This window comes from Rhinopithecus roxellana, chromosome 9 (genome assembly GCF_007565055.1).
Source record: "Rhinopithecus roxellana isolate Shanxi Qingling chromosome 9, ASM756505v1, whole genome shotgun sequence".
In the NCBI taxonomy this organism is placed as follows: domain Eukaryota; kingdom Metazoa; phylum Chordata; class Mammalia; order Primates; family Cercopithecidae; genus Rhinopithecus; species Rhinopithecus roxellana.
In genome coordinates, this window is record NC_044557.1 from 55020607 (window position 1) to 55046539 (window position 25933).

The 25933-nt window shown below is 37.0% G+C and overlaps 1 protein-coding gene across 1 annotated transcript in view; it reads left to right on the top strand.

Moving 5' to 3' along the window:
- LRRC69 (leucine rich repeat containing 69) overlaps positions 1 to 25933 on the top strand; it is a 134364-nt gene that overhangs the window by 59411 nt on the left and 49020 nt on the right. The gene's annotated exons all lie outside the window — the stretch shown is intronic.

The window sequence follows — 25933 nt, forward strand, 5'->3', positions numbered from 1 at the left end:
TTCAAATACGAAGAAACCGTTTGTCTTGGCAACTCCTAACTTTTGAGAAAGAAATGTCAGTTTTCCTATTGCATTTTTATACCCAATTGAACATGCTTAAACATTCATGGTAATAATGAGAAGTCCATCTATCCAGAAGGTATTCAATGAATAGTTGTTGACCCATTAATTATTTTTCCTGATTTATCCACTCTAAATTGAGGTTTCAGTCTTTTTCTACCTCCTAGAGCAATATTTTATACTGAAGGTAATTCAAATATAAAAAAATGAGTGTAAAGTCTGTGTTTTAGAAAAAAGTATACAGTTTTTAAATGGTGGCAAAATATACACAACATAAAGTTTACCATTTTGATTATTTTTACTTGTACAGTCCACAGTACTAAGTACTTTCACATTGTTGCGCAACCATTGGCATCATCCATCTCTAGAACCTGTTCATCTTCTCCAACTAAAACTCTGTATCCATTCAACTCTAACTCCCCATTCCCTTTGTACACCTATTTTAGAAGTTCCTGTAAATACTTTGAAATACGATATTTTCCCCCTCCATGGCAACCACAAATCTACTATATGTCTCTGAGTTTGACTACTCTGGGTACCTAGAGTACCTAGAGTAAGTGGAACCAGATATTTGTCCTTTTACCACTGACTTATTTCACTTAGTAAAATATGACTAACATTAATTTATCTTATAGCATGTGTCAGAGTTTCCTTCCTTTTTAAGGCTGAATAATATTCAGTTGTATATATATATACCACATTTTGTCTATCCACAGGTATCTGCCCACCTGTGGAACCTTGGGCTGTTTTCTCATTTTGGCTATTGCTGCTGTGAACATGGGTATACAAATATTTGTTCTTTAGCTGCTTTCAGATCCTCTGGGAATATACTTAGATGAAATTGTTGAATCATATGATAATTCTATGTTTAATTTTTTGAGGAATCACCACAGTGTTTCAAAAAATGTGTAGATTTGAATGTTTAGTAAAAATTGGCTATTGTTAATATTGACCTTGAAAATGCAACATGGTTTTATTTACCCTCTGTGTCTTAATTTAACTCTCTGTGTCCTGTGATGCCTCCCTGACTTCCAAAGCAGGATTCTGGTGCCACTTTTTCTATGGTACCCCTGGTGCCACTGCTACTTCTATGGTACCTTCTGTTGCCACTTTTTCTATGGTGTTTCTTTGGTATGCTTGAGCAACATAATGGAGTAATTCATTTCAAGTCTTTCTCGCTTTTGGATGGTAAGCTTCCAGAGAAAGAATACTCTTTTTTTCCTCTATACCTGCAGTGTCTTGAATTTTAACTCAATACATATTTGTTAAAGAAACAAATCTAACTAACATTCTTAAACTTCATTTATTTTTCACCTTAGTAGTGTGTTAATTGACTGTTTCTTCTATGAAGTGATTCTGTACTTAACAATTTTGATAAAACATAATTACTTAGATCTCAATAATTTGTAGTAATTTTGACAGATTTGAGTTGGTTTCATCTGTGTAGTACTTATTTCAGAAATTTCTATAAACACTCTAACGTAAGATGATCTGCAAACTCATCTGAGCTTTGGTCCAACCATTTCAAATTATTTTGGTTCAACTGATTCAAAATCAAAGTTTCCCACATTAAAAATATGGCACAATTGGTGGACCTAGAGGATAAATGACCGACTCTAGGTCACATTATGATTATCAGTGAAAGAGAGTTTAATGGTAGAGAACATTCAAAACAAGCCATACTTTTTGTGAAACAGAGTAGTGTAGAAATGAATAACATAGACTTTGGAGTCATATACACATGGGTTTAAAGCACTAATTTCCTATTTTCTAAATTTGTAATCTCAAACAAGTTACTTAATTTCTAAGAGTTGCTATTTCTTCATCTATATAATGACAATATTAAAACCACTAACCTCATAAGGTTGTTATGTCAAGCAGTGACTATGAAGCATTTTGTGCATAGTTGGTTTCCAGGAATGGAAACTATTATATGTTTTGTATAAAATATATACCAATAGTGAAATACTAATAAGTAATATATAATTATAGCAATCATCTGGTCTCTACTGGTGATAATAGGAAGCATTAACCTTGTGAAGTACATTTTTAAAAACTTTTAAAACTATGAGAATATTCAAACATACATAAAAAACAGAAAAGCAAAATAAAGCTCTGTGTACCTGTTACTTTTAAGTGTATTCTTAAAGATTTGAAACCGCATTGTGCATAAGTGCCTTTGAGTAGTTCATTTTGCTGCTTTATAACTACTTTTTAAAATAAGTATTTATTTAAGAGTGTTTTGCTATTTTATGATTTAAATAAATTTGGTGTACAATTTAGAAAATGCAATTTTTTTAGAACAGTTTTTTTTCTTTGAAATTCACATGGCATTTGAACATTTGAAACTCTATTTTCTTTTTTTCATTCTTTTGAAATGAATTTATTTATACACAAAAGTGAGTCATTTAAAGAAAACATTAAGTAAATGGTGGCACAGGCAGCATGCAGCCCATCATGGTGCTATTTTGTAGTTATGGTGAAAATCATCAAAGAGGTGAATGACTGATGTTTGGAAAACTCTGCTAGACTATTCATTCTGGGTGGTTGGACTGCCTGAGGGAGAGGTCAGGGTCTGCTTGAATTGGGCATTCTTGGTGGGGGAAGCAGCATGTAGGGATTAGTGTGAACGTGTTAGGAAGGGTGAGAAGCTCGCATGACATGGTGCAGGGTACTGGGGTGATACAGAGGCCTTCCTCCAAGGTCAGGCTATGGACTTTGACTCCCAGGGGGAGAATCCAGGGGCGGATGCGTTGCAGGGAAGTGACAGCAGGCCAGTGTTTATCAGAAGGCTGGAGCCACCGCTAGTAGAGATAGTGCTGTCCAGCAGGCAGGGCCCCAGGCCTCCCATCGTGAACTCTTTCCGTTCCTCCCCAGCTTAGGTGCAGAGCCACGGATCCTAATTTTCACCAGGACTTTTGTATAAGAATATACATTAAATTGAAATTTACAGTAAAAAAAGGGACTATTATAAATATTTGTTCATATGTGTTGGATTAAAAGAGTTTCTGTGTTATTTAGTTATTAAGAAAAAATCTGGCATGACCACATAGAGAATGAATTGTTTCAGAAATGGCCAGGTATGGTGACTCACGGCTGCAATCCCAGCACTTTGGGAGGCTGTTGTGGGAGGATTGCTTTTGATTCCAGGAGTTTGAGATCAGCCTGGACAACATGGTGAAACCCCTATCTCTACAAAACAAACAAACCACCAAAAAAATTAGCTGAGTGTGGTGGCACACCCTGTGTCCCCAGTTCCTTGAGGTGAAAGTATCACTCAAGCCTGGGAGGTAGAGGTTGCAGGAAGCTGAGATGGTACTCCAGCCTGGGCAACACAGTGAGACCCTGTCTTAAAAAAAAAAAAAAGTCTTGGTTCTCTTATGAACATGTAGTCAGATCTGCTACAGAGAGACTTTAGTTTCTTTCCTTATCTCTTTTTTCCTTTCCTTTATTTTAACTTAAAAAAAATTAAAAATTAAAAATTTTATAAGTTGTACAACTTCTGCATTCTTCTTAAAATGTCAAGCAAAACAATAGTATGGAATCAAAAGTTTTGGCCGGGCATGGTGGCTCACGCCTGTAATCCCAGCACTTTGGGAGGCAAGGCGGGTGGATCACAAGGTCAGCAGATCGAGACCATCCTGGCTAACACAATGAAACCCTGACTCTACTAAAAATACAAAAAAATCAGCAGAGCATGGGCAGGTGCCTGTAGTCCCAGCTACCCAGGAGGCTGAGGCAGGAGAATGAGGGGAACCCGGGAGGCAGAGCTTGCAGTGAGCCCAGATAGTGCCACTGCACTCCAGCCTGGGAGACAGAGTGAGACTCCGTCTCAAAAAAAAGAAAGCTTCCATTCCAGGACCTCTTCATGTGTGTTTTTAGAAAAGTCTGTTAAAACAGTTTTTTCACACGATACTATGTCTGGAATGGTTTTATTATATTTAATTGCCCAGTATGATTTTTCTTTTTAAAAAAGTACCATCTGGCCAGGCGTGGTGGCTTACGCCTGTAATCCAAGCACTCTGAGAGGCCGAGGCAGGCTATCACCTCAGGTCGGGAGTTTGCAACCAGCCTAACCAACATGGAGAAACTCTGTCTCTACTAAAAATACAAAACTAGCTGGGCGTGGTGGCACATGCCTGTAATCTCAGTTACTCAGGAGGCTGAGGCAAGAGAATCGCTTGAACCCAGAACGCAGAGGTTGCAGTGAGCCAAGATCATCATGCCATTGCACTCCAACTTGAGCAACAAAAGCGAAACTCGGTCTCAAAAAAAGAAAAAGGACTATCCAAGTATTCTCCATAAGGCGTTATCAATGTATCAATAGCAGAAAGATCAGCGAGAGAAAGCAAAACTCTGGGGGCTATTTTGATCTGATCTATCATTGCACAATTTTAGAACATTCTCAGTTTTTTCATATACAATTTTTTGATACCTAATTCCTGTCAGAGACATACCAAATTATTTATTGTGTTAGTTTGCAAGTATCCTCAGCTTCTTGAATGAATGGGTATTAAGATTTAAGATGTTGTCTTCATTTATCCTTTTGTAAGTAGCATTTTTCTGGTAATTCATTCATTGTAGAAAATAAGTAAATAAATATAGGAAGAGTAAAATGTAAGGTGTCTTTAAGTTTATCTTCCAGAAATAACACTTTATTGTTTTCTTCAAGAATCTCATTTTTATATTCTCATTAAAAAAACTTCAATGTATGCTGCATAAAGAAATACATGTCTTACTTTGTCATTTTCACTTAACATTATATATTAAGCACTTTCCTTAAAAGAATATTCTTCAATATGTGATTTTTAATCATTGGGTATTCTTCTACCTTTTCTTTATCATATGTTCACTTTTTCTGACATTTTTATTTATTGCTGGAATTAGAATTGGATTTTGAATGAACAAGCCTTTGAGAGCAAGGATGATCTGAAATAAAATGTCTTTATTTGTATCTGTCTTTGAGAGAATAACATATCTGAAGTATGGCCTTTAGTGGACACCGGGCAATCTATGGCAACACTGTCAGTTGTTCAGTTAGTGCCGGAAACGGTGATGCTTATTTTATTGGTTTCCTGAAGCTGCTATAGCAAAATATCACAAACTGGGGCTTAAAGGACATGTCTTTATTTTCTCTTCTTAGAAGGATACCAGTCCTTGGATTGTGGCCCACTCTAATCCAGTTATGACCTCACTTTAACTAGTTAACATCTGCAAAGACTCTGTTTCCAAATAAAGTCACATTCTGAGGTTCAGGGTGGATATGAATCTTGGAGGACACTATCTAACCCATTATACTTTGATAGAACATTGAGTTTATTACTCTATTTAGAATCTGCAAGGGCAATTGATATAAACTTCCTTGATGAGGTTTATGAGACATTCCAATTCCATAAACAATTACTGAGTATCTTCTCTGTAGCCAAGCTCTCTTCTAATCTAGGGAAGCAAGTGAAGAAATATGAATGTTGCTGTATAGAAACTTTGGAATTTGTATTTGAAGAAATCTCTAAACATTGAAGTGGAAACTGGTGATATCATAAGAACAAGATAAATATGTGATTTTTAATGATGGACAGAAATTTAAAATTAGAAAAATCAAAGAAACTGGCATGAATTAGCTTGAACAAAGATAAAAGTCAGGTAGGTGGTAATTTCATTGTTGAGTTCAAAATACTAAGGGGAAAGTGACCTGTTGCCTTCATAACTTTTGATGATGGGGAAAGAAAAAGCATTATTATTTGCTGCTGAAGGGTTTTGGATAGGCTATCATCGTGGGATTTCTGGGAAGAAAGGATTACTAATATCTTTCTTTAGGTCAGAAAACTCAGTCTCTGAAGTAGTTGTGATTCAGTCTTCTCAACAGAAAACAAAGTAAATTATTGAAATTTTATGGTTCCTTTGAAACAGTTTTTTATTTAATCTTTTAGTCACAGGTCTTCTTTCTCTAGCTCTTCTTTCCCTCAGGAGCCCAGTTATTTTTCAAACTGCAATCATTTGAAGAAAAAGATGACCTGACAAAAGTGAGAAAAAGTTTTAATGATCATCACCAGGGAACATCATGAGGTTTGTGTTTGATGTGAAGTTTATAACAAAATATCATATATAAAACATTGCAGACCAAATAGAAAACTTCGCATTTCAATAAGCTCTTAGTTAGAATTCTCCGTTAGGAATCTAACAGCCTGTACCATTATGACTACTTTTCAAATTCACAAATAGTGTTCAGAGTTATCTTTCTGGATGAATACTTTGCCATTATCTAAAAATTTGCAAGTTATCAAATCTGTTTGTTATTGAATATTTCCTTGAAGAAGAGAGATTTGGTATTATTATTCCTGTTTGGAGCTGAGGATATTGAGGCTCCAGAGTAGTTTGTCTGCAGCAGTGACCCTCAAACTTGAATGTGCATCAGAATCCCCTGGATGCCTTCTTAAAACCCAGAAGGCTAGGCCCTCCTTCTAGGATTTCTGAGTCAGTAGGTTGGGGATCCCACGGGTTTGCATTTGTATTATGTTCTTGGGTAACGCTGATGCTGTAAGTCCAGGAACTACACTTGGAAAACCATTGGCCTGAATGATGGAACAGTGGCAGAGCTTGAACTTGCACTCAAGACTTTTGGCTACACTCTCAGAACTCCTCCTGTCTCTGAGGAATCCATTCTTGTCTCAGGTTGGAGCAATCTCTGTCATGCTATACAAATAAGGCATTTCTTTGAGCTCACTGGGAGTTTGGGTTCTGAGAATTTCACTATGTCCTTGACTAAAATGATACTCAGGGAACATTCTTTGGACAATAGAATTCTTGTATACTCTGAAAAATATTTCACATAGAAACTAGGATTTTGGTATGTGAACACAAGGAATGCCTATATAGTTGGAGGCTCAGTTTTATATGTTGTTTAATTCAGTTAGCCTTACTTCTTTTTAGCCACACTGTGGATGTACTTGGTGCATATATGCCATTGACAAAACTTCTTAAACATTTATTCATCAGCCAATCTAAAATTGGAGAGATTTTTTAGCATGTGAATTTAACACTAAATTTTGTTTTGGAAAAATTTGGGGAAGGCCAAATCTTTATCATGTTACTTTCATTTCTGAGTTTTGCCTTTTTAAAGTTCACCCTTTGCATTGGGTGATTGTAGTTTGGAAGTGAAACTCAAGTGTAGCTAAAACATTTACAAGGATACAGATAAATGTGGCAGCTTACAAGAAAGTGCTTTGCTAAGAGTAGACACTTAAGAAATGTGCTTAAAAAGATGTAAATTATACCCAATGCTACATTTTCCACAGGCACTACTTTCTTTCAGTTTCAAATTCATGATATTAACATTCATGTGAATCTGTAGCTTCCATAAACACATTCTGTGTCAGAGTTAAGAATCTTAAGTATTTGTATATCCCTAAGGTTTGTAGGCACATACTGTTTTTATAAGAAAAAATATATATATAAAGTGGGAAAGCCTCATGCAATGTTGTCATGAGAAAAAGTATGGTTGGACTATTTATGTGAAATCACAGTTATAGCACCTATTCCATTGCATCAATGCCCCTTTTATCCTTCAAGAATTCTTTAGAGTTATCGTAAATAAAATCTGAGAATACCGAAAGCAATTTCCTCTTTTACAGTATGAGAAACACAGGAGGAAAAAAATGGAAAGAACTTTCCCAGAAACACAAATCATTTGAATAGTGAGGAGAAGATTTGAATCCATTTTTCCCAAACAAAAATTAAATTTGTCTAGCTTAACAATGTACCCATTCTGTGACCTTGGACAGGTAACTCCATTACTCTATGTCTCACTTTTTTCCTCTGTGAGTTGGGGATATTAATAACACTTGTATCATCACATTGTTAGGAAAGTGTCTCACATGACAGTTGGTGGTCAGTAATGATAGAATGAATGAATAATTAAGTGAGATAATATATATAAATTCTTATTAGTGTTTGGCACATGACAGATATTGAATGTTATTTTCTTGTCATTTTAAGGTTTGGTCTGAGATACCTGCCCCTCAATCCACCCCAAATTGAGAGTTGTCTCTGAAAGCTTTCAAAGCCATGAGATCACCTGAATGGTTCTAATTTGCAACTGTTAGTGTAACCAACTGATCTGTACCCAAGGGTGTACAAGGGTGACTGGTTTCAGCAGTGCACTCTACTTCCTATTCCCCATGTTGTCTTTGCCCCGTTCCAGGTTATTTTCCTCTGCAGATTCCTTTACGTTCTGTAGGCTTACCTTCCTTGGGCAACAAAACAGAACCAATAAACTATCTCCCTGAATGGGGTCTCCTTTCCCTGGCTCCTTGCCTTTGGTTTTCTGTTTATTTCTGTCTTACCCTTTCCCTCTCCCTTGTGGCTCATTTGGTTTGTTTGCCAGACCAGATTCCTCTGGAAATAGGACCTCTCATTACTGAATTCCCTTTTCCTTAGACACTTCACTTCACTTCACTTGTTGCCTACTACTTATCCTGATGTCTCTTCTTTTCTTGGATATTTTTAATTTAAAAGGATTTCTCTTTTTATAGCCAATGATTAATGATTTTGATCCACACCAGTCTAAGCATATCTTGCTATGGTGTCCTTGGTTCCGGACACTTGCCTGATATCTAGCATGGTACATATCCTAGTGTACTGTCATTCTCTGTCTGATACTTGTCTAATTCAAATACTACCAGTATCTTTTGTTAGTATATAAATATTTTTGTGCTTAATACAATGTCAAGTGAAGAAAGCCATTTTATTTTTGGATGATTTCTCATTTCCAAGTGAACTCATCTGCCTTCAATAGAATGATTTCCATATATGAGCAGTAACACAAATATGTGTACATACAGACAAGCATTCCTAGGGAGACCATTTAGTTTTGCATTAACAGAAATATTTCTGTGAAATTGATTGAACATTTGGAGAATGTCTGTTTCAAATTTAAACATGTCCATGATCAAAAATGTCCTTAAGTGGTCTAGAAAGTGCAATACAATTGTGGGAAAGAAACTCCTTGGGAAAGTGAAATTGTGATGTTTGCCTTGTATCAAAACTCCTATTAAAACTTTTGAAACTCTTTTGCAAGATGTTAGAAAATAGCCTAGAAGTTTAAAAGTGATACACAGGGAAATGTCCATAAAAATGTGGTCAAGAACATCCCTGAATATCTCCACAATCTAGTGATTTCCTTGGAACTATCCACTTTGCTCAAATTGCCATGAGAAATTCCAGTTGGCTGCCTCATCCCCATTGTTGTTCTGGCTCTTTCGATTAGCAACATTAGAGATCCACTTTATTCTTGTCATATGAATACTTTATTTTCTCTGTTTAATGTTAAGGAAACGTATACTCTATTCTTGAAGCTCATTAAATGCCTCTCTAAAATTTGACCTTGATTTTAAAATAGTACGATTTTCTTTGGTTGTCAATGCTGCCTTCAGTGGCTCAGTTTATTAGGAGCCATACATTCAAAACAACATTCACTGACCTTTTAAAAAAATGGGACACAAGCCAATGCTTTTCTAATGGAAACCCCTTGTGGGTTCTGTGGTTTTATGTAAGTGATGTAAGCTTAGCTAATATAGAATTAGTGAGTTCCAAAACTTGACTAAATGCTTTCCCTGTCACTACTTTTATGAGAATGAGATCATGTTTTCTGCTGTTTCTTATATGGGGGTGGGTGAAGAAGAGGGTGTTGAATTATACGTTACTGCTTCTTTCACCATTGTAATTCTAAAATTTCAGGAGGTAGACTTTTTGAAATGAAAAGCAGAAAAAAATCATAAAATATTATTCTTGATGCAATGGTGATTTTGTTCAAATTCTTGTGTTGAAAATTGAGGGCCCATTTAAGTTAAGGAATACAACTATCTTTCTCTTTTTAGTTAAATTACGTAATTTGAGTTCTGACTTTCTCCTTCTATATGTGATTTTATTGGAATTAAAGATAGGCTGACCCTGAATGCCTATAAAATATAAGTGCTGCAAAGGACCCTGTTTCACATGGTATAGTGGTTGGTGAACATCATTTCACCAACCACTATCGCTAGCTACCCTTGGAAATTTTATTCTTCTAGCCAAGTACCTAATGAAAGTGATTCAGGAGATAAAGGGGATGCCTTGCTTACCTTCAAAATGGAGATCCTCAAATTTCAGCAACATTCACCTCTCACCTCTCTTGTTGAGAGGTAGGAAGGACAGGATCATAAGGTCAGAGAGTTGGAATTTCTGTGTTTTTAGTCTTGCAGTAAAAGTGGAGTTCAAATGATTTCAAAATCAGGGCCAATATTTTTCAGAAAGTAAACTTTAAAAAATTAGAAATATTATAAAGAGAGACTGATTGAAATCAAATGCGGCTCTTGTACAGACTGTTTAAGCATTGATTTCCATTTAGATGATTTCTCTCTCTCTCCCTTCCATCTCCAAGTAATCTGTGTGGAGGTTGGGGTTTTTGTCCCTTTCATTGATGTATTGCAAACTTATAACAGTGCTTGGCACAGAGTAGGCACCCAATAAATAATTGCAGAAAGGATGGGTAGATGGATAGATTGATGAGTGGGTGGATATGGATTTTACATAACAAACATGATTGCTTTGCTCTTCTGAAAAATCAAAACTAATTTGTGACAATTAATAATTAAGTTGTTTTAAGGCAGTGGATTTCAACCAGGGAAGATTTAGCCCTCCCTCCATGTCCCAGGGATATGTGGCAATGTCTGGAGATATTTTTGGTTGTGAAAACTGAGGAGTGATACTGCTGGCATCTAGTGAGTAGAAGCCAGAGATCCTGCTAAATGTTCTGTAATGCACAGGAAAGTCCCCCATAGCAAAGTATTACCTGGCCCAAAATGTCCATGCTGAGATTGAGAAACTATTTTACATTCCCACCAACAGTTGATTTAAGGGATTGACTATTTCTTTATGTTCTCCAGGCCTTAATCCTAATACAATACATCTTTATCAAATAGATTTTAGAGTATATAAGAATCAGCAATGTGCTTGTTAAAATGTTGATCCCTGGGCCCCATGCTCATATATTGTAAATTATTGCTAATAATGCCTTGGCTTTAAACTTTATTTTTTTCTCGTATGAATATAGCTATATTATATGTAAACATATAATATATATTATATATTTTGATTCACATTTACATGATATATCTATTTTCACTGCCTACTTTCAACCTTTTTATATCCTTACATTTTAGATGTATATTTTATAAATACCATATAATACTTCATTTAAGAAAATCCATCTGACCATTCTTTCTTTCTCTTTGTTTGAGATGAGGTCTTGCTATTTTGCCCAGGCTGGTCTTGAACTCCTGAGCTTAAGCTATCTTCCCACTTCAGCCTCCTGAGTAGTTGGGACTACAGGCATGTGCCAATTTTCCCAGCCTGCTGGGTATATTTAATTTGTTCTACTTGTTCTGTACTCCTTTTATCTTTTTTCTTGCCTTCTTTTGAAATAATTGGATACTCTTTATGACACATTTTTTAAAAATCTTATGAAGTTTTATATCATTTTACTATTCTTATTTTAAAACTTATTTTATTTTAGATTCCGGGATACATGTACAGAATGTGCAAGTTTGTTACATAGGTAAACCTGTGCCATGGTGGTTTGCTGCACCTATCAACCCATCACCTAGGTCTTAAAACCTGCATGCATTAGCTATTTGTTCTGATGCTCTCCCCACCTTGCCCCCTCAACAGGCCTTGGTGTGTATTGTTCCCTTCCCTGTGTCCATGTATTCTCATTGTTCAGCTCCCACTTATGAGTAAGAACATGCGGTGTTTGGTTTACTGTTCCTGGGTTAGTCTGCTGAGTATGATGACTTCCCGCTTCATCCATGTCCCTGCAAAGGACATAATCTTATGCCTTTTTATGGCTGCATACTATTCCACATTTTTTTATCCAGTCCATCATTGATGGGCCTTTAGGTTGGTTCCAAGTCTTTGCTATTGTAAATGATGCTACAATAAACATATGTGTGCATATATCTTTATAATAGAATGATTTATGTCCCTTTGGGTATTATACCCAGTAATGGGATTGTTGGGTCAAACGGTATTTCTGGTTCTAGATCATTGAAGAATCACCACACTGTCTTCCACAGTGGTTGAACTAATTTACATTCCCACCAACAGTGTAAAAGTGTTCTTATTTATCTGCAGCCTTGCCAGGATCTGTTGTTTCTTGACTTTTTAATAATCACCATTCTGACTTTTGTGAGATGGTATCTCATTGTGGTTTTGATTTACATTTCTCTAATGATCAGTGATGTCGAGCTTTTTTTTCATATGTTTCTTGGCCACATAAATGTCTTCTTTTGAGAAGTGTCTATTCATGTCCTTTGCCAACTTTTTGATGTTTATTTCTCTTGAAAATTTGTTTAAGTTCCTCTTTTTTTTTTTTTTTTTTTTTGAGGCGGAGTCTCGTTCTGTCGCCCGGTCTGGAGTGCAGTGGCCAGATCTCAGCTCACTGCAAGCTCCGCCTCCCGGGTTTACGCCATTGTCCTGCCTCAGCCTCCCGAGTAGCTGGGACTACAGGCGCCCGCCACCTCGCCTGGCTAGTTTTTGTATTTTTAGTAGAGACGGGGTTTCACCATGTTAGCCAGGATGGTCTCGATCTCCTGACCTCGTGATCCGCCCGTCTCGGCCTCCCAAAGTGCTGGGATTACAGGCTTGAGCCACCGCGCCTGGCCTTAAGTTCCTTGTAAATTCTGAATATTACACCTTTGTCAGATGGGTAGTTTGCAAAAATTTTCTTCTATTCTGTAGGTTGCCTGTTTGCTCTGGTGATAGTTTCTTTTGCTATGCACAGACTCTTTAATTATATCCCATTTGTCAATTTTTGCTTTTGTTGCCATTGCTTTTGGTGATTTCATCATAATATCTTTGCCCATGCCTATTTTCTGAATAGTATTGCCTAGGTTTTCTTCTAGGATTTTTATGGTTTTGGGTTTTATATTCAAGTCTTCAATCCATCTTGAGTTAATTTTTGTATAAGGTGTAAGGAAGGGGTGCAGTTTCAATTTTCCACACATGGCTAGCCAGTTTTCCTAGCACCATTATTTTCCTACAACCATTTATTAAATAGGGAATACTTTCCCCATTGCTTGTTTTGTCAGGTTTGTTGAAGATCAGATGGTTGTAGATTTACGGTCTTATTTCTGAGATGTCTATTCTGTTCCCTTGGTCTAAGTGTCTGTTTTGTTACCAGTACCATGCTGTTTTGGTTACTGTAGCCTTGTAGTACAGTTTGAAGTCAGGTAGCATGATGCCTACAGTTTTGTTCTTTTTGCTTAGGATTGTCTTGGCTATTAGAGTTCTTTTTTGTTTGCATACGAATTTTAAAGTAGTTTTTTCTAATTCTGTGAAGAATGTCAGTAGTAGTTTGATGGGTATAGCATTGAATCTATAAATTGCTTTGGGCAGTATGGCCATTTTCACGATATTGATTCTTCCTATCCACAAGGACGAAGTGTTTTTCTTTTGTTTGTTTTCTCTTTTATTTCCTTGAGCAGTGGCTTGTGAGTGTGCAAAATAACCAGTTAGCATCATGATGACATTATCAAATTCCCACATTATAATATTAACCTTAAATGTAAATGGGCTAAATGCCCCAATTAAAAGACACAGACTGACAACTTGGATAAAGAGTCAAGACCCATCAGTGTGCTGTGTTCAAGAGACCCATCTCATGTGCAAAAACATACATAAGCTCAAAATAAAGGGATGGAAGAAGATTTACCAAGCAAATGGCAAGCAGATGAAAGCAGAGGTTGCAATTCTAGTTTCTAACAAAACAGACCTAAAACAAACAAAAATCAAAAAAGACAAATAAGGGCAGTATATAATGGTAAAGGGATCAACAAGAGTAACTATCCTAAATATATATGTACCCAATATAGGAGGACCCAGATTTGTAAAGCTAGTTCTTAGAGAACTACAAAGAGACTTAGACTCCCACACAATAATAGTAGGAGACTTTAACATCCCACTGTCGATATTAGACCAATCATTGAGACAGAAAATTAACAAGGATATTCAGGACTTGAACTCAACTCTGGATCAAGTGGGCCTGATAGATATCTACAAAACTCTCCACCTGCAAACAACAGAATATACAATCTTCTCAGTTCCACATGGTACTTACTCTAAAATTGATCAAATAATTGGAAGGAAAGCACTCCTCAGCAAATTGCAGAATAACTGAAATCATAACAAACAGTCTCTCAGACCCCTGTGCAATCAAATTACAACTCAAGATTAAGAAACTTAATCAAAACCACACAACTACATGGAAATTGAACAACCTGCTCCTCAATGACTCCTGAGTAAATAATGAAATTAAGACAGAAATCAAAATGTTCTTTGAAAACGATGAGAACAAAGAGACAATGTACCAGAATTTCTGGGATGCAGCTAAAGCAGTGATAAGAGGGAAATTATAGTACTAAGTGCCCACATCAGAAAGCTAGAAAGATCTCAAATTGACACCCTAACATCACAACCAAAAGAATTAGAGAAGCAAGAGCAAACAAATCCAAAAGCTAGGAGAAGACAGGAAATAACTAAGATCGGAGCAGAACTGAAGGAGATAGGGACATGAAAAATCCTTCAAAAAAATCAATAAATCCAGGAGCTGATTTTTTAAAAACATTAATGAAATAGACTGCTAGCTACACTAATAAAGAAGAAAAGGGAGAAGAATCAAATAGGTACAATGAAAAACTACAAAGGGGATATCACCACTAACCCCAAAGAAACAACCATCAGAGAATACTGTAAATACCTCTTTGCAAATAAACTAGAAAATCTAGAAGAAATAGATAAATTCCTAGACACATACACCCTCCCAAGACTAAACCAGGAAGAAGTCAAATCCTTGAATAGACCAATAACAAGTTCTCAAATTGAGGCAGTAATAAATAACCTACCAACCAAAAAAAAAAAAAAAAAAAAAAAAAAAAAAAGCCCAGGATCAGATGGATTCACAGCTGAATTCTACCAGAAGTACAAAGAGGAGTTGGTACCATTCCTTCTGAAACTATTCCAAATAATTCAAAAGGAGAGATTCCTCCCTAACTCATTTTATGAGGCCAGCATCATTCTGATACCAAAACCTGGCAGATACACAACAAAAAAAGGAAACTTAAGGCCAATATCTCTGATGAATATTGATGCAAAAATCCCCAATAAAATACTGGCAAACTGAATTCAACAGCACATCACAAAGCTTATCCACCATGGTCAAGTGTCTTCATCCCTGGGATGCAAGGCTGGTTCAACATATACAAATCAATAAATATAATTCATCACACAAATAGAACCAATGACAAAAACCCCATGATTATCTCAATAGATGCAGACCAAGTCTTTGATAAAATTCAACATCCCTTCATGTTAAAAACTCAATAAACTAGGTATTGATGGAACATATCTCAAAATAATAAGAACTATTTATGACAAACCCACAGCCAATATCACATGGAATGGGGAAAAGCTGGAAGCATTTCCTTTGGAAACTGGCACAAGTCAATCACGCCTTCTCTCACCACTCCTATTCAACGTAGTATTGGAAGTTCTGGCTAGGGCAATCAGGTAAGAGAAAGAAATAAAGGGTTTTCAAATATGAAGAAAGGAAATCAAATTGTCTCTGTTTGCAGATGATAAGATCCTATATCCAGAAAACCCCATTGTCTCAACCCAAGAGATCCTTAAACTGATAAGCAACTTCAGCAAAGTCTCAGGATAGAAAATCAATGTGCAAAAAAATTACAAGCATTCCTATATACCAACTACTTAGACAAGCAGAGAGCCGAATCATGAATGAACTTCCATTCACAATTACTACAAAGAGATTAAAATATGTAGGAATACAGCTAACAAAGGATGTGAAGGACCTCTTCAAGGAGAACCATTTTTCTATTCTTTTAACTGACTACCCTAAAAATTAAAAAAAATTATCGCATGGTTTATGAAAAGTATTTATTTGGTACTTATTCTGTCCTCTTAGACAATTCAAAACTTTCCATTACATACCTCCATCTTTTAAAAAAATTTTTAAGCAACACATAATAATTGTACATATTTATGGGGTAGAGAATGAGATTTTTATACATATATACAATGAATAATGATTGAATCAGAGTAGTTAGCATATCCATTACCTCAAATATTCATCATTTCTTTGTGTTGGAAACATTCAACAACCTATTTGAAATTCAGCTATTTGAAAACATACCATAAATTGTTAACTATAGTCACCCTATGGTGCTATAGAACACTAGAACACTAGAACTTCTTTCTCCTCCTAAGCTGTAATTTTGTATTTGTTAACTAACGTTTTCCTCACCTCTTCCCTACTCTTCCCAGCCTCTAATAACCACTATTCTATGCTCTACTTCTATGAACTCAACATTTGTATCTCACACGAGTGATAACATGGCATTTATCTTTCTGTGCCTGACTTATTTTACTTAACATAATGTCCTCCAGGTTCATCCATATTGCGTCGAATAACAGGATTTCATTCTTTTTATGACTAAATAATAGTCACACATATATACACATATACTTAGGTTGACTACATATTGTACTGCTGTAAACATGGGGGTGCAGATGTTTCTTTGATATACTGATTTCTTTTCCTTTGGAAATACTCAGTGGTATTGCTAGATCATATTGTAGTTCTATTCATAGATTTTTGAGGAAACTTCATACTGTTTTTCATAATAGTTGTACTAACTTATGTTCCCATCTACAATGTATGAGTTTTCTTTTCTTTGTGTCCTCACCAGCATTTATTTATTTTTATTTGTTTGTATTTGTTACAACAAATTCAAACTTTTGGACAAGAGCCTTTCCAACTGGGATGAGATATGTCTTACTGTGGTTTAGATTTGCATTTTCCTGGATGATTAGTTATGTTGGGCCTGTTTTTCAGATACTTGTTGGCAATTTGTGTGTCTTCATTTGAGAAATGTCTATTCAGATTCTTTGCCAATTTTTACATCAAATTATTTCGGGTTTCCTTTTGCTCTTGAGTTGGGTTCTTGTTTATTCTCTATATTAATCACTTGTAGGATGAATGGTTTAGAAATATTATCTACCTTTCTACAAGTTATCTCTTCACTCAGTTGATTGTTTCCTTTAATATACAGAAACTTTTAAGTTTGATATAATCTTGTCTATTTTTGCTTTTGTTGTCCATGGTTTTGAGTATTTTTTTAATTATCTTTTTTTAAAAAATTATTCTTTCTATTTTGATTTTGGTGTGGGCATAAAATCTTTGCCCACACCAATTCCTGAAGTGTTTTCCTTATGTTTTCTTGTAGTAGTTTTATAGTTTCAGGTCTTACATTTAAGTCTTTAATTCATCTTGAGTTGATTTTTGTTTATGATGGGAGATATGACTCTAGTTTCAATCTTCTGTTTATGGATATTCAATTTTCCCAGCACCGTTTATTGAAGAGGCTCTCCTTTTAGTGTATGTTCCTGACACCTTTGTCAAAAATCAGTTGACTGTAAATATATGGATTTATTTCTGGGTTCTCTATTCTGTTCCATTGGTCTAAGTGTCTTTTTTAAACCAGTTCTATGCTGTTTTGGTTACTATAGCTTTGTGGTATATTTTGAAGTCAGGTAGTTTGATGACTCTAGGTTTGTTCTTTTTGCTCGGAATTGCTTTGGTTCTTGGGGATCTTCTGTGGTTCTATATGAATTTTAGAATTACTTTCTCTGTTTCTGTGAAGAATATCATTGGCATTTTGGTAGGGATTGCTTCGAATCTGCAGATTGCTTTGTGTAATATGATCACTTTAACAATATTAATTCTTCCAATCCATGAACATGAGATGTCTTTCCATTTTTGTGTATGTCCTCTTTAATTTCTTTTAGCAGTATTTTGTAGGTTTCATTGTGGAAATCTTTCACCTTTTGGGGTAAATTTATTTTTAGCTTTAGAAATCTTTTGTAGCTACTGTAAATGGGATGAATTTGTTCTTGATGAATTATTTATTACTAGTGTATAGAATTACTACTAATTTTTGTTTGGTTGATTTTGTATCCTGCAACTTTATTGAATTTGTTAATGAGTTCAAACAGGTGTTTTTGGTGGAATCTTTAGTTTTTTTTTAATGTATAAGATCATGTCATCTGCAAATAGGGACAACGTGACTTCCTGTTTCTTAATTTCATTGCTATTTCTTTGTCTTGCCTAATTACTCTCTTAGGAACTCCAGTACTGACATGGTTTGGCTCTGTGTCCCCACCCAAATCTCATGTTGAATTGTAATCTCCAGTGTTGGGGGAGGGACCTGATAGGAAGTGATTGGATTATGGGTGCAGATTTACCCCATACTGTTCTTGTGATAGTGAGTAAGTTCTCATGAGATCTGGTTGTTTAAAAATGCACAGCACTTCCCCCTTCGCTTTCTCTCCTGCTGACCATGTGAAGATGTGCCTTGCTTCCCCGTCATCTTCTTCCATAATTGTAAGTTTACTGAGGCATCTCCAGACATGCCTCATGTACAGTCTGTGGAACCATGAGTCAATTAAACCTCTTGTCTTCAGTCTCAGGCAGTTCTTTACAGAAGTGTGAGAATGGATCTTGCTTGTCTTGCTCCAGATGTCAGAGGAAAAGCATTCTTTTCCCTGCTGAAAACTTTTCCTTACTCACTATGATTTTGCTGTTGGTTTATCATATATGGCCTTTACTATGTTTAGGCATATTCCTTTTTTTTTTCCTTTTTTTTTTTATTATACTTTAAGTTCTAGGATACATGTGCATAACGTGCAGGTTTGTTACATATGTATACTTGTGCCATGTTGGTGTGCTGCACCCATCAACTCGTCAGCACCCATCAATTCATCATTTATATCATGTATAACTCCCAATGCAATCCCTCCCCCCTCCCCCCTCCCCATGATAGGCCCCAGTGTGTGATGTTCCCCTTCCCGAGTCCAAGTGATTTCATTGTTCAGTTCCTACCTATGAGTGAGAACATGCAGTGTTTGGTTTTCTGTTCTTGTGATAGTTTGCTAAGCATGATGGTTTCCAGCTGCATCCATGTCCCTACAAAGGACGCAAACTCATCCTTTTTTATGGCTGCATGGTATTCCATGGTGTAGATGTGCCACATTTTCTTAATCCAGTATGTCACAGATGGACATTTGGGTTGATTCCAAGTCTTTGCTATTGTGAATAGTGCTGCAGTAAACATACGTGTGCATGTGTCTTTGTAGTAGAATAATTTATAATCCTTTGGGTATATACCCAGTAGTGGGATGGCTGGGTCATATGGTACATCTAGTTCTAGATCCTTGAGGAATTGCCATACTGTTTTCCATAAAGGTTGAACTAGTTTACAATCCCACCAACAGTGTAAAAGTGTTCCTATTTCTCCACATCCTCTCCAACACCTGTTGTTTCCTGACTTTTTAATGATTGCCATTCTAACTGGTGTGAGATGGTATCTCATTGTGGTTTTGATTTGCATTTCTCTGATGGCGAGTGATGATGAGCATTTTTCCATGTGTCTGTTGGCTGTATGAATGTCTTCTTTTGAGAAATGTCTGTTCATATCCTTTGCCCACGTTTTGATGGGGTTGTTTGTTTTTTTCTTGTATATTTGTTTGAGTTGTTTGTAGATTCTGGATATTAGCCCTTTGTCAGATGAGTAGATTGCAAAAATTTTCTCCCATTTTGTAGGTTGCCTGTTCACTCTGGTGGTAGTTTCTTTTTCTGTGCAGAAGCTCTTTAGTTTGATGAGATCCCATTTGTCAATTTTGGCTTTTGCTGCCATTGCTTTTGGTGTTTTAGACATGAAGTCCTTGCCCATGCCTATGTCCTGAATGGTACTACCTAGATTTTCTTCTAGGGTTTTTATGGTATTAGGTCTAACGTTTAAGTCTCTAATCCACCTTGAATTAATCTTCGTATAAGGTGTAAGGAAAGGATCCAGTTTCAGCTTTCTACTTCCGGCTAGCCAATTTTCCCAGCACCATTTATTAAATAGGGAATCCTTTCCCCATTTCTTGTTTCTCTCAGGTTTGTCAAAGATCAGATGGCTGTAGATGTGTGGTATTATTTCTGAGTACTCTGTTCTGTTCCATTGGTCTATATCTCTGTTTTGGTACCAGTACCATGCTGTGTTGGTTACTGTAGCCTTGTAGTATAGTTTGAAGTCAGGTAGCGTGACGCCTCCAGCTTTGTCCTTTTGACTTAGGATTGTCTTGGCAATGCGGGCTCTTTTTTGGTTCCATATGAACTTTAAAGCAGTTTTTTCCAATTCTGTGAAGAAACTGATTGGTAGCTTGATGGGGATGGCATTGAATCTATAAATAACCTTGGGCAGTATGGCCATTTTCACAATATTGATTATTCCTATCCATGAGCATGGTATGTTCTTCCATTTGTTAGTGTCCTCTTTGATTTCACTGAGCAGTGGTTTTTAGTTCTCCTTGAAGAGGTCCTTTACATCCCTTGTAAGTTGGATTCCTAGGTATTTTATTCTCTTTGAAGCAATTGTGAATGGAAGTTCATTCATGATTTGGCTCTCTGTTTGTCTGTTACTGGTGTATAAGAATGCTTGTGATTTTTGCACATTAATTTTGTATCCTGAGCCTTTGCTGAAGTTGCTTATCAGCTTAAGGAGATTTTGGGCTGAGACAATGGGGTTTTCTAAATATACAATCATGTCATCTGCAAACAGGGACAATTTGACTTCTTCTTTTCCTAACTGGATACCCTTGATTTCTTTCTCTTGCCTGATTGCCCTAGCCAGAACTTCCAACACTATGTTGAATAGGAGTGGTGAGAGAGGGCATCCCTGTCTTGTGCCAGTTTTCAAAGGGAATTTTTCCAGTTTTTGCCCATTCAGTATGATAGTAGCTGTGGGTTTGTCATAAATAGCTCTTATTATTTTGAGGTACGTCCCATCAATACCGAATTTATTGAGCGTTTTTAGCATGAAGGGCTGTTGAATTTTGTCAAAAGCCTTTTCTGCATCTATTGAGATAATCATGTGGTTCTTCTCTTTGGTTCTGTTTATATGCTGGATTATGTTTATTGATTTGCGAATGTTGAACCAGCCTTGCATCCCAGGGATGAAGCCCACTTGATCATGGTGGATAAGCTTTTTGATGTGCTGCTGAATCCGGTTTGCCAGTATTTTATTGAGGATTTTTGCATCGATGTTCATCAGGGATATTGGTCTAAAATTCTCTTTTTTTGTTGTGTCTCTGCCAGGCTTTGGTATCAGGATGATGTTGGCCTCATAAAATGAGTTAGGGAGGATTCCCTCTTTTTCCATTGATTGGAATAGTTTCAGAAGGAATGGTACCAGCTCCGCCTTGTACCTCTGGTAGAATTCAGCTGTGAATCCATCTGGTCCTGGACTTTTTTTGGTGGGTAGGCTATTGATTCTTGCCTCAATTTCAGAGCCTGCTATTGGTCTATTCAGGGATTCAACTTCTTCCTGGTTTAGTCTTGGGAGAGTGTAAGTGTCCAGGAAATTATCCATTTCTTCTAGATTTTCTAGTTGATTTGCGTAGAGGTGTTTATAGTATTCTCTGATGGTAGTTTGTATTTCTGTGGGGTCGGTGGTGATATCCCCTTTATCATTTTTTATTGCATCTATTTGATTCCTCCCTCTCTTCTTCTTTATTAGTCTTGCTAGCAGTCTGTCAATTTTGTTGATCTTTTCAAAAAACCAACTCCTGGATTCATTGATTTTTTGGAGGGTTTTTTGTGTCTCTATCTCCTTCAGTTCTGCTCTGATCTTAGTTATTTCTTGCCTTGTGCTAGCTTTTGAATGTGTTTGCTCTTGCCTCTCTAGTTCTTTTAATTGTGATGTTAGAGTGTCAATTTTAGATCTTTCCAGCTTTCTCTTGTGGGCATTTAGTGCTATAAATTTCCCTCTACACACTGCTTTAAATGTGTCCCAGAGATTCTGGTATGTTGTATTGTTGTTCTCATTGGTTTCAAAGAACATCTTTATTTCTGCTTTCATTTCGTTATGTACCCAGTAGTCATTCAGGAGCAGGTTGTTCAGTTTCCATGTAGTTGAGTGGTTTTGATTGAGTTTCTTAGTCCTGAGTTCTAGTTTGATTGCACTGTGGTCTGAGAGACAGTTTGTTATAATTTCTGTTCTTTTACAATTGCTGAGGAGTGCTTTACTTCCAATTATGTGGTCAATTTTGGAATAAGTGCGATGTGGTGCTGAGAAGAATGTATATTCTGTTGATTTGGGGTGGAGAGTTCTATAGATGTCTATTAGGTCCGCTTGGTGCAGAGATGAGTTCAATTCCTGGATATCCTTGTGAACTTTCTGTCTCGTTGATCTGTCTAATGTAGACAGTGGAGTGTTGAAGTCTCCCATTATTATTGTGTGGGAGTCTAAGTCTCTTTGTAAGTCTCTAAGGACTTGCTTTATGAATCTGGGTGCTCCTGTATTGGGTGCATATATATTTAGGATAGTTAGCTCTTCCTGTTGAATTGATCCCTTTACCATTATGTAATGGCCTTCTTTGTCTCTTTTGATATTTGTTGGTTTAGAGTCTGTTTTATCAGAGACTAGGATTGCAACCCCTGCTTTTTTTTGTTCTCCATTTGCTTGGTAGATCTTCCTCCATCCCTTTATTTTGAGCCTATGTATGTCTCTGCATGTGAGATGGGTCTCCTGAATACAGCAGACTGATGGGTCTTGACTCTTTATCCAGTTTGCCAGTCTGTATCTTTTAATTGGAACATTTAGTCCATTAACATTTAAGGTTCATATTGTTATGTGTGAACTTGATCCTGCCATTATGATATTAACTGGTTATTTTGCTCATTAGTTGATGCAGTTTCTTCCTAGCCTCGATGGTCTTTACATTTTGGCATGTTTCTGCAATGGCTGGTACCGGTTGTTCCTTTCCATGTTTAGTGCTTCCTTCAGGGTCTCTTGTAAGGCAGGCCTGTTGGTGACAAAATCTCTAAGCATTTGCTTATCTGTAAAGGATTTTATTTCTCCTTCACTTATGAAACTTAGTTTGGCTGGATATGAAATTCTGGGTTTAAAATTCTTTTCTTTAAGAACGTTGAATATTGGCCCCCACTCTCTTCTGGCTTGTAGGGTTTCTGCTGAGAGATCTGCTGTTAGTCTGATGGGCTTCCCTTTGTGGGTAACCTGACCTTTCTCTCTGGCTGCCCTTAAGATATTTTCCTTCATTTCAACTTTGGTGAATCTGGCAATGATGTGTCTTGGAGTTGCTCTTCTGGAGGAGTATCTTTGTGGCGTTCTCTGTATTTCCTGAATTTGAATGTTGGCCTTCCCTACTAGGTTGGGGAAGTTCTCCTGGATGATATCCTGAAGAGTGTTTTCCAACTTGGTTCCATTTTCCCCCTCACTTTCAGGCACCCCAATCAGACGTAGATTTGGTCTTTTTACGTAATCCCATACTTCTTGTAGGCTTTGTTCCTTTCTTTTTCTTCTTTTTTCTTTTGGTTTCTCTTCTCACTTCATTTCATTCATTTGATCCTCAATCGCTGATACTCTTTCTTCCAGTTGATCAAGTCGGTTACTGAAGCTTGTGCATTTGTCACGTATTTCTCGTGTCATGGTTTTCATCTCTCTCATTTCGTTTATGACCTTCTCTGCATTAATTAGTCTAGCTGTCAATTCTTCCACTCTTTTTTCAAGATTTTTAGTTTCTTTGCTCTGGGTACGTAATTCCTCCTTTAGCTCTGAGAAGTTTGATGGACTGAAGCCTTCTTCTCTCATCTCGTCAAAGTCATTCTCTGACCAGCTTTGATCCGTTGCTGGCGATGGGCTGCGCTCCTTTGCAGGGGGAGATGCGCTCTTATTTTTTGAATTTCCAGCTTTTCTGCCCTGCTTTTTCCCCATCTTTGTGGTTTTATCTGTCTCTGGTCTTTGATGATGGTGACGTACTGATGGGGTTTTGGTATAGGTGTCCTTCCTGTTTGATAGTTTTCCTTCTGACAGTCAGGACCCTCAGCTGTAGGTCTGTTGGAGATTGCTTGAGGTCCACTCCAGACCCTGTTTGCCTGGGTATCAGCAGCAGAGGTTGCAGAAGATAGAATATTGCTGAACAGCGAGTGTACCTGTCTGATTCTTACTTTGGAAGCTTCCTCTCAGGGGTGTACTCCACCCTGTGAGGTGTGGGGTGTCAGACTGCCCCTAGTGGGGGATGTCTCCCAGTTAGGCTACTCAGGGGTCAGGGACCCACTTGAGCAGGAGTCTGTCTGTTCTCAGATCTCAACCTCCATGTTGGGAGATCCACTGCTCTCTTCAAAGCTGTCAGACAGAGTCGTTTGCGTCTGCAGAGGTTCTGCTGCCTTTTTGTTGTTGTTGTTGTTGTTGTTTTTAGCTGTGCCCTGTCCCCAGAGGTGGAGTCTACAGAGACAGGCAGGTTTCATTGTGCTGCTGTGAGCTCCACCCAGTTCGAGCTTCCCAGCAGCTTTGTTTACCTACTTAAGCCTCAGCAATGTTGGGCGCCCCTCCCCCAGCCTCGCTGCTGCCTTGTGGTTAGATCGCAGACTGCTGTGTTAGCAATGAGGGAGGCTCCGTGGGCTTGGGACCCTCCCGGCCAGGTGTGGGATATATTCTTCTGGTGTGCCCGTTTGCTTAAAGCGCAATATTGGGGTGGGAGTTACCCGATTTTCCAGGTGTTGTGTGTCTCAGTTCCCCTGGCTAGGAAAAGGGATTCCCTTCCCCCTTGTGCTTCCCAGGTGAGGCGATGCCTCGCCCTGCTTCAGCTCTCGCTGGTTGGGCTGCAGCAGCTGACCAGCACCGATTGTCTGGCACTCCCTAGTGAGATGACCCCAGTACCTCAGTTGAAAATGCAGAAATCACCGGTCTTCTGTGTGGCTCGCGCTGGGAGTTGGAGACTGGAGCTGTTCCTATTCGGCCATCTTGCTCTGCCCCCTTTTATGCATCCGGCATATTCCTTTAATACCTAATTTGTTGAGAGTTTTTATCATGATGAGGTATACAATGTTTATCAGATCTGTTTTCTGCTTCTATTGAGATGATCCTATGATTTCTACCCTTCATTCTGTTGATATGATGTATCATATATTTACTTATTAGCATATATTGAACCATCCTTGAATCCATGTCCTAAATTCACTTGATCATGGTGTATAATCATTTTGATGTACTGTTGGATTCCATTTAGTAGTATTTTGTTAAGGTTTTTGCATCTATGTTCGTCAAGAATATTCATCTGTAGTTTTTCTTGTTGTTTTTGTGTCCTTGTGTGGTTTTGGTATAAGGGAAATGCTGGCCTTGAAGAATGAGTTAGGAAGAATTTCCTCCTTCAATTTATTTTTTTGGAATGGTTTGAGAAAAGTGGGTGTTACTTTCTTAAAAGTTTGATAGAATTTAGCAGTGAAGTTATGCAGTCCTGGACTTTTTTGTTTGTTTATTTTGGGAGACTTATTACTGATTCGATCTCATTACTCATTATTGATCTGTTAGGTTTTCTATTTCTTCCTGGTTCAACCTTGTTAGATGATATGTGTGAAGAAATTTATCTGTTTTCTCTAGGTTTTCCTATTTTTTGGTGTATAGTTGTTCATAATAATCTCTAATGATCCTTTGCATTTTGTGATATTAATGTGTCTCCTTTTTCATTTATAATTTTATGCATTTGAATCTTCTGTCTCGTTTTAGTCTATTGCCATGTTGATTTTGTTTATCTTTTCAAACAACTTTTTAAATTTGCTTTTTATTCTCTATTTTGTTTATTTCTGCTTTAATTTTCTTTCTTTCTTTCTACTAATTTTGCATTTAATTTGTTCTTGCTTTTCTAGATCCTTGAGGTGCATTGTCAGATTGTTTATTTAAAATCTTTCTAATTTTTATTA